The sequence below is a fragment of the Pseudorasbora parva genome, chromosome 19 (genome assembly GCF_024679245.1).
Source record: "Pseudorasbora parva isolate DD20220531a chromosome 19, ASM2467924v1, whole genome shotgun sequence".
NCBI classification, from domain to species: domain Eukaryota; kingdom Metazoa; phylum Chordata; class Actinopteri; order Cypriniformes; family Gobionidae; genus Pseudorasbora; species Pseudorasbora parva.
In genome coordinates, this window is record NC_090190.1 from 27,901,286 (window position 1) to 27,913,495 (window position 12,210).

Genomic DNA, 12,210 nt, shown 5'->3' on the forward strand with positions numbered 1-12,210 from the left:
CTAACACTAGTGACATGCATAAGCATTTGCAAAATCATTGTAGCACATTTAATATGGTTATTCACAAAGGCCATTCCCTCCCCATCTAATGCAAGAGAAGTTTTAGCAATATCTTTATTGTGAAATCAGACAAACTATCTTTCAAATCACCTGTTTCAACACATACCACATGGAAACAAAAATATTTTTTGTAAATATTGCAAAGTAATAACCGAAGATACTTTTTTTTCCTTATCTGTACACACAGCATCTTTTATTTCCTCAAAAACACAAGTCACGAAAAAAAAACACCCTAAATGTATTCAGCACCTAGTACTAGACCTGTTTTAGTGCTGTGACATGTTTGCTGTGTTGATATACTGTATACAACAAAGTAAAAAAAAAAAACAGATAGTATAAGTAGTCATAACTAAATTGATTTCCATCAACCCAAAGCTGTAACAACTGAATGTCTAATCCTAGGGTTCTCAAACTAATTCTGGAGGATCCCACATCTTGCAGTCACTACTACTTAACTGATGAGTTGAATCAGGAGTGTTAGATGAGGAAGACAAACAAAATGTGCAGTGCTGGTTGTCCTCCAGGACAGGTTTGGGATTCTTACCACTGCTTACAGGGAGCAACCCAAAAGCGTGCCATTTCAGAGATACTCTGACCCAATTGCCTTGCCATAATATTAAGCCAGACTAAATACGGAAGAACAGACTAACAGCTTAAATCCAAACAGTCAACGTCTCCAAGATACTTGAAGAAATCTACCTCATAAGCTACCTGAAAAAAGTATGTACCTATGACAGAAGCCGTTTTAGACGCAAAGGGTGGTCACACCAAATATTGATTTGATTTAGTTAATAGAAGTTATTGATAAAATCTATTACTACATTATTTTTGAAATCATCCACACTTTACAGCATTTTACTCGAGTACCTAAAATTTGTCTCAGTACTGTAGCTTTGCATGCTTTCTTCAAGCATCTTGGAGACCTTGGTGCAGTTCTTCTGAATTTAGTCTATCTCAGAATTTTTCTGTTTCTTCTTGTAATTCCAGATTGACAATGGTGTGATTAGATCTCTATGTAGAGCATATATTTAACACTTTTTTGTACTTTGGATACATATAGCCTATATATATTAGGGCTGTCAAAGTTAACGCGTTAATAAAGCGTTAACGCAAATTCATTTTAACGGCACTAAACTTATTAACGCAGTGCACATTTTCTGTTTGATCCGTGGCATAGCCCGTAGTTGGAAAAAGTGAGAGCAGTCACAGACGCAAAGGATGCAGCAGCTAACATTAATAGAGAAAGAAAAGGGTTGACATTAACATTACTATTCTAAACCAAAAGTGCATTGCCTACAAGCTAGCCTACCATATTTTCTGTTATATATGTAAGGGATAATGTACACCCAGCCGGTTGTTATCGCAGAATAAACCCCGACAGAGTGATCAGGACCCCGACGCGAAGCGGAGCGGCTGGGTTTACATTATCCCGCTTATTACACGGCTACTATTCTCAAATAAATAATTATTAGACAGAATATATTGTCTTGAGATTAAATATTTTATTAGCTCTTACGCAAAGCTTCCGTGAAGAAAAACAGTTCCAACCTGCTTTAAGCCTTTATCTATTGCTGCTAAATGTTGAAAATGAATGCTGAAAGGGTTAGTTCACCCAAAAATGAAACCAAGCCTATGATTTACTCACCCTCAAGTCACTATAGGTGTATATGATATTCTTCTTTCAGACAAATACAATCGGAGTTATATTTAAAAAGTCCAGGCTAACGTTAATCCAAGCAGTAGCCTAGCTGTAGTTGTGTTTGAAGTCCATAAAAATGCAGCTGTCCGTCAAATAACGTGCTCCACACGGCTCCGATGGGTTAATAGAGCCTTCTGATTCGAATCGATGCGTTTGTGTAAGAAAAAGATCTATATTAAAAACTTTATAAAGGAAACCTGCCTTGATGTCTTCCATTGTAACCCACGGCTGTTTAAGCCACAAGATGGCGCCAGCGTTACGCATAGAAGTAGTACCGGTCAAGATAACGGCTCGGGTTATGTATATAACCCTTGTTCCCTGAGAGGGAACGAGCACTGCGTCGGAACGACGATTTGGGGATACTCCCTTAGCATGAACGCGTCTGAAGTATGAATGAAACTAGTCCAATCCTTATTGGTCCTACGTCATGACGTAGATGTGACGGCATACCCGGAAGCTATAAAGGGGAGCCCGGCGCATAGTAGCGTCAATTATCGCGATGAAGCATAATGCTCTCAGGCGATACGCGGTGTGGCGACGAGACGCAGTGCTCGTTCCCTCTCAGGGAACAAGGGTTATATACATAACCCGAGCCGTTCCCTATATCGAGGGAACTTCGCACTGCGTCGGAACGACGATTTGGGGAACGAGTACCCACTAGGCCACACCAAGGATACGCCTGCCCTATTGTGAGCTGGAGACCAGGCACAATCAGGACTGGAGTACCCTGCCGCCGGGGGTCGCAGGGAGGTGTAGGCTGTAAAACCTTATAAATGTGTGCTGAGTAGCCCAGCCAGCCGCTTCACAGATGTCCTGCATAGGGACTCCGGACAGAAGGGCCACCGAAGAGGCCATGCCTCTAGTCGAGTGGGCTCTCAAGGCAATAGGTGAAGGCAGATTGCGCACCTGATATGCCAAGGCTATTGCCTGCACAATCCAATTACTGATAGTAGGGGTTGACGCAGGCAGCCCTTTTTTGGGTGAGCCAAAACACACTAAAAGTTGGTCTGATTTCCTCCACTGAGCTGACCTTTCCAGATAGATCCTTAGGGTCCGAACTGGACACAAAAGGAATAATCTCCCTTCTTCCGCCGTCACATGGGGCGGAGGATGAAATGCCTGAAGAACCAAAGACCTGACCGTACTGGATGGAACCTTCGGCACATACCCTGGCCTAGGGTGTAGTACGGCCTTTACTCCTCCCGGGGCAAACTCCAAGCATGTTGGCGTGATGGCCAAAGCTTGAAGATCTCCCACTCTCCTGAGAGAGGTAATAGCTAGGAGGAACGCCACTTTAAGCGTTAGATTCTTAGGTTCTGCTGTCTCCAGTGGTTCGAAGGGGGCCTCAGCCAGGCCTTCGAGAACCACTGCCAGATCCCAGGTTGGAACTCTGGTGCGCACTACAGGTCTTAACCTACGCGCCCCACGAAGGAAGCGTACAACCAACTGATGCCTACCCAAAGGCCCATCACCTAACGGAGCGTGGAAAGCTCCAATAGCTGCCACGTACACCTTAAGTGTGGACGGGGTAAGCCCTACAGAGAAACGATCTTGGAGGAACTCCAGTACTGAAGCCACTGGGCAGTTAACTGGGTCCACCTCACATTCTCTACACCAAGTGACGAAAACATTCCACTTGAGGCTGTACAATCTCCTAGTAGACGGGGCCCTAGAGCTAAGTAAGGTCTCTATAACGTCTGCCGGCAGGCCCTCCTCTCGGAACCTGGCCCCCTCAGGGGCCAGACCCAGAGGTTCCAGATTTCGGGGCGGGGGTGAAATATTGTGCCCCCCGCCTGTGATAGGAGGTCCCTCCTCAGAGGGACCTGCCACGGGTGATCCGCCAGCAGCGCTATTATGTCCGAGAACCATACCCGAGTTGGCCAACAAGGAGCTACCAGAAGGAGACTGACTCCCTGTTGCCGAACCCTCTCCAGGACCCCTGGGAGCAGAGCGACGGGGGGAAATGCATACAGACGCCGCCTCGGCCACGTCTGTACCATGGCGTCCAACCCCAGCGGGGCTGGGTGCGTGAGGGAGAACCACAGTGGAAAGTGGGACGTCTCTCGAGACGCAAACAGATCCACTTCCACTGGGCCGAACCTCCTGACAATCGCCTCCACCACCTCTGGGTGGAGCCGCCATTCCCCGGGCCTCAGCCCTTGCCTCGATAGTATATCTGCCCCCTGATTCTGTATCCCCGGGATATACATTGCCCTGAGGGATAACAGTCTGTCTTGTGACCAGCGAAGAATGAGATGCGCCAGTTTGCATAGCGGGCGCGACCTCAACCCCCCCTGGTGGTTCAGATATGCCACGACAGCCGTATTGTCTGTGCGGACTAGAACGTGGTACCCGCGAAGCTCTGGGAGGAAACTCCTGAGAGCCCTGTAAACCGCCATCATTTCCAGGCAGTTTATGTGCCAGGTCGAATGATGGTCCTCTCATAGACCCCTCGCAAAGCGGCCTTCCATGACCGCGCCCCAACCAGTTAGGGAAGCATCTGTTGAAACGGTTTTCCGGCAACATGATGCTCCCAGGACTGGCCCTTGGGACAGAAACCAAGCTTTCTTCCATATACCTAGAGCCCGAAGGCATTTGCGCGTGACTCTGATCATACGGAATGGGTTCCCTCTGGGGGAAAACCCCTTGGTTTTCAGCCACCACTGTAGAGCTCTCATATGTAGCAGGCCGAACGGAATAATGTTGGACGCTGCCGCTAGATGCCCTAACACTATCTGAAAGTGTTTCACAGTGATACTCTGGCCTAGCTTTATTCTTGAGACTACCGCCAGAATGGTCTTGATTCGTGCGGGGGAGAGTTGCGCCCGCATCGAAACCGAATCCCATACTACCCCCAGAAAGGTCGTTTTCTGGGCTGGCGCCAACACGCTCTTTTTTGTGTTGAGCCTCAACCCCAAGCGTTGGATATGTGCTAGAACTACATCTCGATGTTGAACTGCCATTTCGGACGACTGGGCCAGAATAAGCCAGTCGTCGATGTAATTTAGTACCCGGATGCCCTGAAGTCTCAATGGAGCCAGAGCTGCATCCATACATTTGGTAAACGTGCGAGGGGAAAGAGCTAGACCGAAGGGAAGCACTCGATATTGGTACGCTTCGCCCCCGAAAGCGAACCTCAGAAACTTCCTGTGGCATGGAAGGATGGAGACATGAAAATAGGTGTCTTTTAAATCTATCGTGACGAACCAGTCCTTGGGCTGGATCTGACTCACGATCGTGGGAATGGTTAACATCTTGAACCTGAATCTCCTCAGAGACCGGTTCAGATACCTCAGATCTAAAATCGGCCGAAGCCCTCCATCCTTTTTTGGAACTATAAAGTACCGGCTGTAGAACCCGGCCTCCCTCTCCGACGGCGGGACCCACTCTATGGCCCCCTTTGCCAGCAAGGATTTTACTTCTTGTTCCATTACCCGAACCCGCTCTGGCACCACTGCAGTCCATGTCACCCCATTGAACTTTGGCGGGGGGTGATCGAACTGCAGTCTGTACCCTATTTCTACAGTACGCAGGACCCATGTGGATATATTCGGAAGGCATTTCCATGCGCCGAGATAATCTACTAAGGGAATCAGCCTCTCGAGGCTGGTCTCGGGTGTTATTTGAGTCTCGTTTCCCGTCCCCTGAAGCGGATGCCCGGCAGGGGACGAAATACGATTTTCGATATTTGGACACTCGTCCCGCCCAGTCGCAGGTCTTACTCGAGGCGACTGGATCGAAACGTGCCCTAGGAAAAACGATGTGGCCCGAAGCGTCTGTGACGGCGGGATTACCACATCGTTTTCCCTTCGAGAGCGTCGCGCGAGAGACAACCTTGGTTGTTCCCGCGCGAGGGGGACCGCTCTCTGAAGCCCTACCACAGCTAGGACTTCTTCCCAGCAGCCTTCTTAGCGAGAAGGACGTTCCTTAGATCGCCCTTCTGCACGGAAGCCTGCTGGTGAGAGCGCCGCCTCTGTTGCCAAGCTCCCGGAGGAGGGGCTCTAGAAGCGACGCTCTCTTTTTGCACCTGACGGTGCGAGGAGCTGGCTGACGGCTGCGGCTGCCCACTAGTGGCAGCCTTTGCTGGTTTTGGCCGACGAGGGAGAAACTGTCGGAAGGCTGCTGACTGTTTCCTCGCCTCCTGAAACCTGTCGACGACCGAATTAACGGCGTCGCCGAACAGGCCAGAAGGCGAGATCGGGGAGTCTAGGAGAAAAGTCTTATCTTTCTCCTTCATCCCCGACAGATTTAGCCATAGGTGTCTCTCCACTGTCACCATAGAGGCCATGGAGCGGCCGATGGCACGGGCCGTCTCCTTGGTGACGCGGAGAGACAGATCAGCAGCCTTCCTAAGCTCTAATACATCCTCCGGGGAGGGACCTTCTCCCTCGTCAAGCTCTTTTAATAGGTCGGCCTGGTACGCCTGCAATATCGATAGCGTGTGCAGAGCGCTACCAGCCCGACCCGCCGCCATATATGCCCTGCCCACCAACGCTGATGTGTCCCTGCATGGCTTGGTGGGCAGTACCGGGGCTTTTAGGGACGATGCCGATTCGGGTGACAGATAGCTCGCGAGAGCATCTTCCACCCGCGGCATCGTCCCGTAGCCTGCCTCGCGCGCTCCCATAACATTAGCATAATCTAATACTGGGGGGTTGGATATGCGCGCGGAGTATGGTCTATTCCAGGACCTACACAACTCGTTGTGCAGGTCCGGAAAGAACGGCAAGCCCCGGCGAGGCGACTGAGCCCGGCGCGAGAGAAACCGGTCGTCCAGCCTGCTGGATGGCTGGACTTCCTGCCTCTCTTGTGGCCAATCGATATTTAACTTGGCCACGGCACGAGTCAGTACCTCGATAAGCTCCTCTTGGGCGGGTGGGTGCGGTGGTGACATATATGCGGCCCCACCCGCCTCGATGTTGATATCTTCCGGATCCTCGGTCCTCGGGTCCCGGATCCAGTCTCAATCTCCGCTGATACGTCCAGCTGCGAGCCCCATGATCTGCGACGCCGCGCCGCCTCAGCGGACGCAGGCCCAGAACCACGGGGCTCGCGTGGTTGGCCGGCCTCGTCAAAGACCGCCAACCGAGACCTCAGCACCCTGAGCGTCAGCAGCTCGCAGTGGCTGCAGGCGGCTCCCTCGAGAGCCGCCTGAGCATGCTGAACGCCCAGGCACTGTACACAAAGAGAGTGCGTGTCCGTTCCCAAGATGTAGCGGGGACACGGATGCACGCACCTCTTGAACTCAGAACTAGACATATCTTCGTTCTAGGTCTCTTTTTACTGATATAATATATTATATATATGGGACAGACAACAATAAATAGACAGACAATGTTCAAACACACACAGAGCGTTATGCTGAAGAGCGATAACTGACGCTACTATGCGCCGGGCTCCCCTTTATAGCTTCCGGGTATGCCGTCACATCTACGTCATGACGTAGGACCAATAAGGATTGGACTAGTTTCATTCATACTTCAGACGCGTTCATGCTAAGGGAGTATCCCCAAATCGTCGTTCCGACGCAGTGCGAAGTTCCCTCGATATAGGGAACTCGTAGTACCCGTATGAGCGGGTGTTATCTGGAAATAACATACCGCTGGAATGCGCGATTGACCAATCAGAATCAAGTATTTCACAGAGCCGTGTAATAAATAAAATTTAACTTTACAGTTTCGAAATTATATCTTTATGGCCATACATTTTTGAGTTAAGTTGTTTCTGCTATTATAATGAGACCAGTGGCCTTATTCATAAAACGTACCAATGCACAGATTTGATCAAAGTCTGCATATGATAAAATCCACGCCATTGTTCAGATTCATAAACAGTCTTTAACATGCTTTGCGCTATGTCAGGTTCTAAGCATGCGTGCGCAATTTGTTTTGTGGCAGAGTCGCAGTACTACAGGTATTTGGAAATCTATGCAGCAATTATAAATAATAAAACATTAGCAAAAACCTTTTGCTATAATATTTTTTTTTTTGCATAATTAAGTTGTCACCTTTATTTATATAGCTCTTTTTAAAAGAAGATTGTTTCAAAATAGCCTTACAGTGATAATAGGAAAATATTGCAACAGACTTTAATAGACAGAAATATAATTAAATATTTAGGTTCCCCAACTGAGAAAGCCAAAAGCCTAAGGCAAGGCTTTTACATCTTGTGTAGCCCATATGCTGTATCCATTTTGTAATTTAAGATATTAGAACGGGGTTCTTAATTCTCACCTTGAGATCCATGATCCTTCAGCATTTAGCTCCAACCCTACATTTACATTACATTTTATAATTTAGCAGACGCCTTTATCCAAAGCGACACAAAAAAAGAGGAGTGCAAGAAGCAACGAAACAAGGCCAACAACCAGAAGTCTCAGTTAATTAAGGAGAGTACACAAACAATTAAAAAAAAAAAAAATTTGGACAAACAAACTAAATTTAAATGGATAGTTAAGTGCTATTTTTTATTGGTCAGGTGCAATTGGAAAAGATGCGTCTTAAGATGTTTCTTAAAAATGGCTACAGAATCAGCAGCACGAATTGAGATCGGCAGTTCATTCCACCAGGTGGGAATGGTCCAGGAAAATGTCTGTGAGAGTGATTTCATGCCTCTTTGGGATGGAACCACGAGGCGTCACTCACTCGCAGAACACAAGCTTCTGGAGGGTGTGTACGTCTGAACAAGCGAGTCTAGGTATATTGGTTCAGAGCCAGTGGTTGCTTTGTGGGCGAGAACTAGTGCCTTGAATTTGATGCGAGCAGCCTTTGGCAACCAGTGCAGTCTGATGAAGAGAGGCGTGACCTGCGCTCTCTTAAGCTCATTAAAGACCACTCTCGCCGCTGCATTCTGGATCAGCTGCAAGGGTTTGATAGTGCATGCTGGATGGAAGGCCAGCTAGAAGAGCATTACAATAGTCCAATCTGGAGAGAACAAGAGCTTGAACCAGGAGTTGTGTAGCCTGTTCTGATAGAAAGGGTCTAATCTTTCTAATGTTGTATAAAGCAAATCTGCAGGACTGGGCTGTTGCAGTAATGTGGTCAGTAAAGTTTAAATGGTCATAAATCACAACTCCAAGGTTCCTGGCTGTCCTGGATGGAGTTATGGTTGATGAACCAAGCTGAATGGAGAAATTTTGATGAAGTGCTGGGTTGGTTGAGACAACAAGTTATTCTGTCTTTGTAAGATTGAGTTGAATGTGTTGCTCCTTCATCCAGTCAGAAATGTCTGTCAGACAGGCAGCGATACGAACACTGACTGTAGGATCATCTGGTTGAAATGAGAAGTAGACTAACACTAATTAAACACATTACGGGCTTGCCTCATATACCGGGTGTTTTAGTGTAGTTTGTGAATGGAAGGCTTATTAGGGCACCTAGGCTTACGCCCGTTTCACACATACTCCGTCTGCAGTGCGTGTGCGGTGCGTGTTGCGTTGCAGGAGCCCCACACCCTGTAGTGCTTTCACATATGCTGCGTTTGCAGTCCGCAACTGATCCGCTGTTGCATACCACAAACACAGCATTTATTCATTATTTTTTATTTAAAATCCAACAGTTTTTACTGAATGTGCCTCGCCAGAATTCCAATTCTCTTTGTTTACTCTTTAATATAAGTCAGGTTACGTAGCCTACTACATTTAAACATCATTTTATTAAATTAATTTATTCATATATATATATATAGGCTACTAGATTTAGCTCACACAAGTGGCAAAACATTTAAACATAGGTTATAGCCTTAAATGACAAACATTTTAAATTAGAAACTAACAATAGTCTATTCAAAAACAGACGACTCGTCTTTTCTTTCGTTTTTACACCCTTTTAAAAGAAATCCTGCAGGTCAAAAAGAACTTTGCTTTTCACCTCCAAGAAAGTACGAGTGCTATATTATGGCACTTTTTTTTTTTTACCTAAATGCCAGGTAAGGTGTCGTTTTGTTGCTTTACTTGAGAAAAAAAGCCATGTCTTGACTTTGAAACAAGAGTATATTTTAAATGATATGCATCTGTGGTGAAATTACTAGATTTTCGCGTCAGTACATGTTTATTTTAATGCGAACAATGTTCTGTCGCTTTAATGCAGCAACGCAGCGCAGCGCAGCAAAAAATAGACTCGGTACGAAAACGATCCGTGCACTGCTGCAGATGCAACGCACCTGGAACGGACTGACGGACCGCATCCGCGTGCAGTGTGAAAGCTGTCATCCGTTAACATGGGTACTGAAAAAAATACGCACCGCACACGCACTGCAGACGGAGTATGTGTGAAACGGGCGTTAGTATGTCCCTCCTGCCCACACTGATAGCGCACAATAACCTTGGTGTTAAATCTTGGGTTCTCACTAATAAGACCACCATTATCACCCACAGACTTACCTGCCGTTACATTCGTCTTCATTGGTGATACAGATCTTTTACTGAAAGTATAAATAAGAGAAAAAAATATGCACTAAATTAACGATCTCTTAACGATTAGAAATATTTCCTAATTTCACTAAACTTTAATGTCGTGATTTATTTAATTATTTGCTTAAACCTGAATCTTTATTTAAAATGGCTTATTTCTGCTTTTGTAGGCTCATTCAGTAAATTTAAGCACCTAATTTGTATGTGCAAACTGGGGGCCGGTGTGATGAGACGTCATGCTCGGCTAGATTCGCCGAGAACTCGTTCATCTTCGGATGCGGAGCTGCGCGCGGAATTACAAAAATGCATTATATTTTGTTGTATGGGAATATTTTTGCAAATGTTTCTTAAAAAAATCAATGCATAAGGAATGATCACTTTAAATTGAAAACGGTTTACATAAAGCAATTATATTTCAAACAAATGGAATTAGAAATACAGGCCTGCCCCTAATAAAAGCCTGCTTCAAATAAAAGCTGGTTCACATCGGCAGGTCAGGTAAATAAAGGCCCGGTCTTTATTTGAGGAATTACGGTATATATGTCCAGTGTTTCCGCCCGAACCCATTTAGACGGCGCACCAGCTCACGAGACTCAGCCATAACAAAACAGACAAACAAAGACAGGGTAAGAATAAACTCCAACTACTCGTTAAAAAGTGTGCACACTTAACTCCAAAACGAAAGTTAAAATAAAGTCTATTAAACCAAAAACAATATTGTTGTGAGTTTTGTTTCCCTACTGCAAACAAAATAATTAAATTAAATTAAATAGAATACACAAACAAACTAACCTGACTGAGACTCAGCCACAATCCATCACATCCATTAATGTCATTTAACAGGTAGGAAATATACATAAATTGAATAAAGTTATCAAACGGTCTACATTTTTTTCTGCTACATTCTTACATTTGATTAGCATTAGTGGCTGCTGTGACCTGCTGCTGCCAAACATGATGTGGATCTGACATGCTGTCTCATCTCATTTTCTCACAAATCAAACATATCGTGTTAGCTTAGGCATGCCGCGTAGTGAAGATCCGCTATCAGTCGACTGCCGAAATTCCAACCCTGCCCATATCAGCTGATCTAAATCCTAGGCACTCAATTGGCAACTCTCAAACAGGCCACCTTACTTAAGAACAGCTTAATACACCAACAGGGCCAAATCAAATTTCAACATAAATCTACTTGAGAGAATACTGCTCACAAATAAATTAAAGTGGCATATTCTGCAATGATGTCAGCGTTCATGGTATAATTGCTTTTGTCAGGAATAAAAAAATCCCTAAGGTAAAACTTTTTTTTAAAGCTATTTCAAAAATCGAGGACCATGCTTTCTTGCATGATTTATACAACAGTGATCTTAAAACAGAGGTATTTAAACTTTTTTTGAGGGCCCTGTTTTGTTTTAATTGAAGTGACCCATTTAAATGGCCTACAACCATTTACATGCAAACAAGACTAAACAAGCATAAGTATACGCATAATACAATGGCCCATTTGACTATTCTACTTTAAACCACTAGATGGCACAAAAATTCAGCTCAGCACTTCTCTTAACAACCACTTTGGCTAGAGTTGATTCTGATGCACTCATTTGATCTAGCTTTATATGGGACGCTAAATAACTGGTTAACTGTTAACCAACAGTTAGACTTTTATCCAGTTAATAGCCTACTAATAATAATAGTTAATAGTTCACTCAAAGCAAGGAGAGTCTGCTTTTAGCTATTATGCCAGCCGCAGTTGGAACCAGCTTCCTGAACAGATCAGATGTGCTCCAACAGTAGCCACATTCAAATCCAGACTCAAAACACATCTGTTTAGCTGTGCATTTACTGAATGGGCACTGTGCCATTGTACGTCCGACTGATTGCACCTTATCTACGCATCATTTTTAAAATCTTTTTATAACTGTTTTAGTTTACGTTTGTTCTTTTCTTTGGTTATCGTCATTTTATTATTTTTAATTCTCTTTACATTGTATTCTTTTTCTTATGCATTCTTATCCCTATTTTAATTCCTTTCTATGTAAAG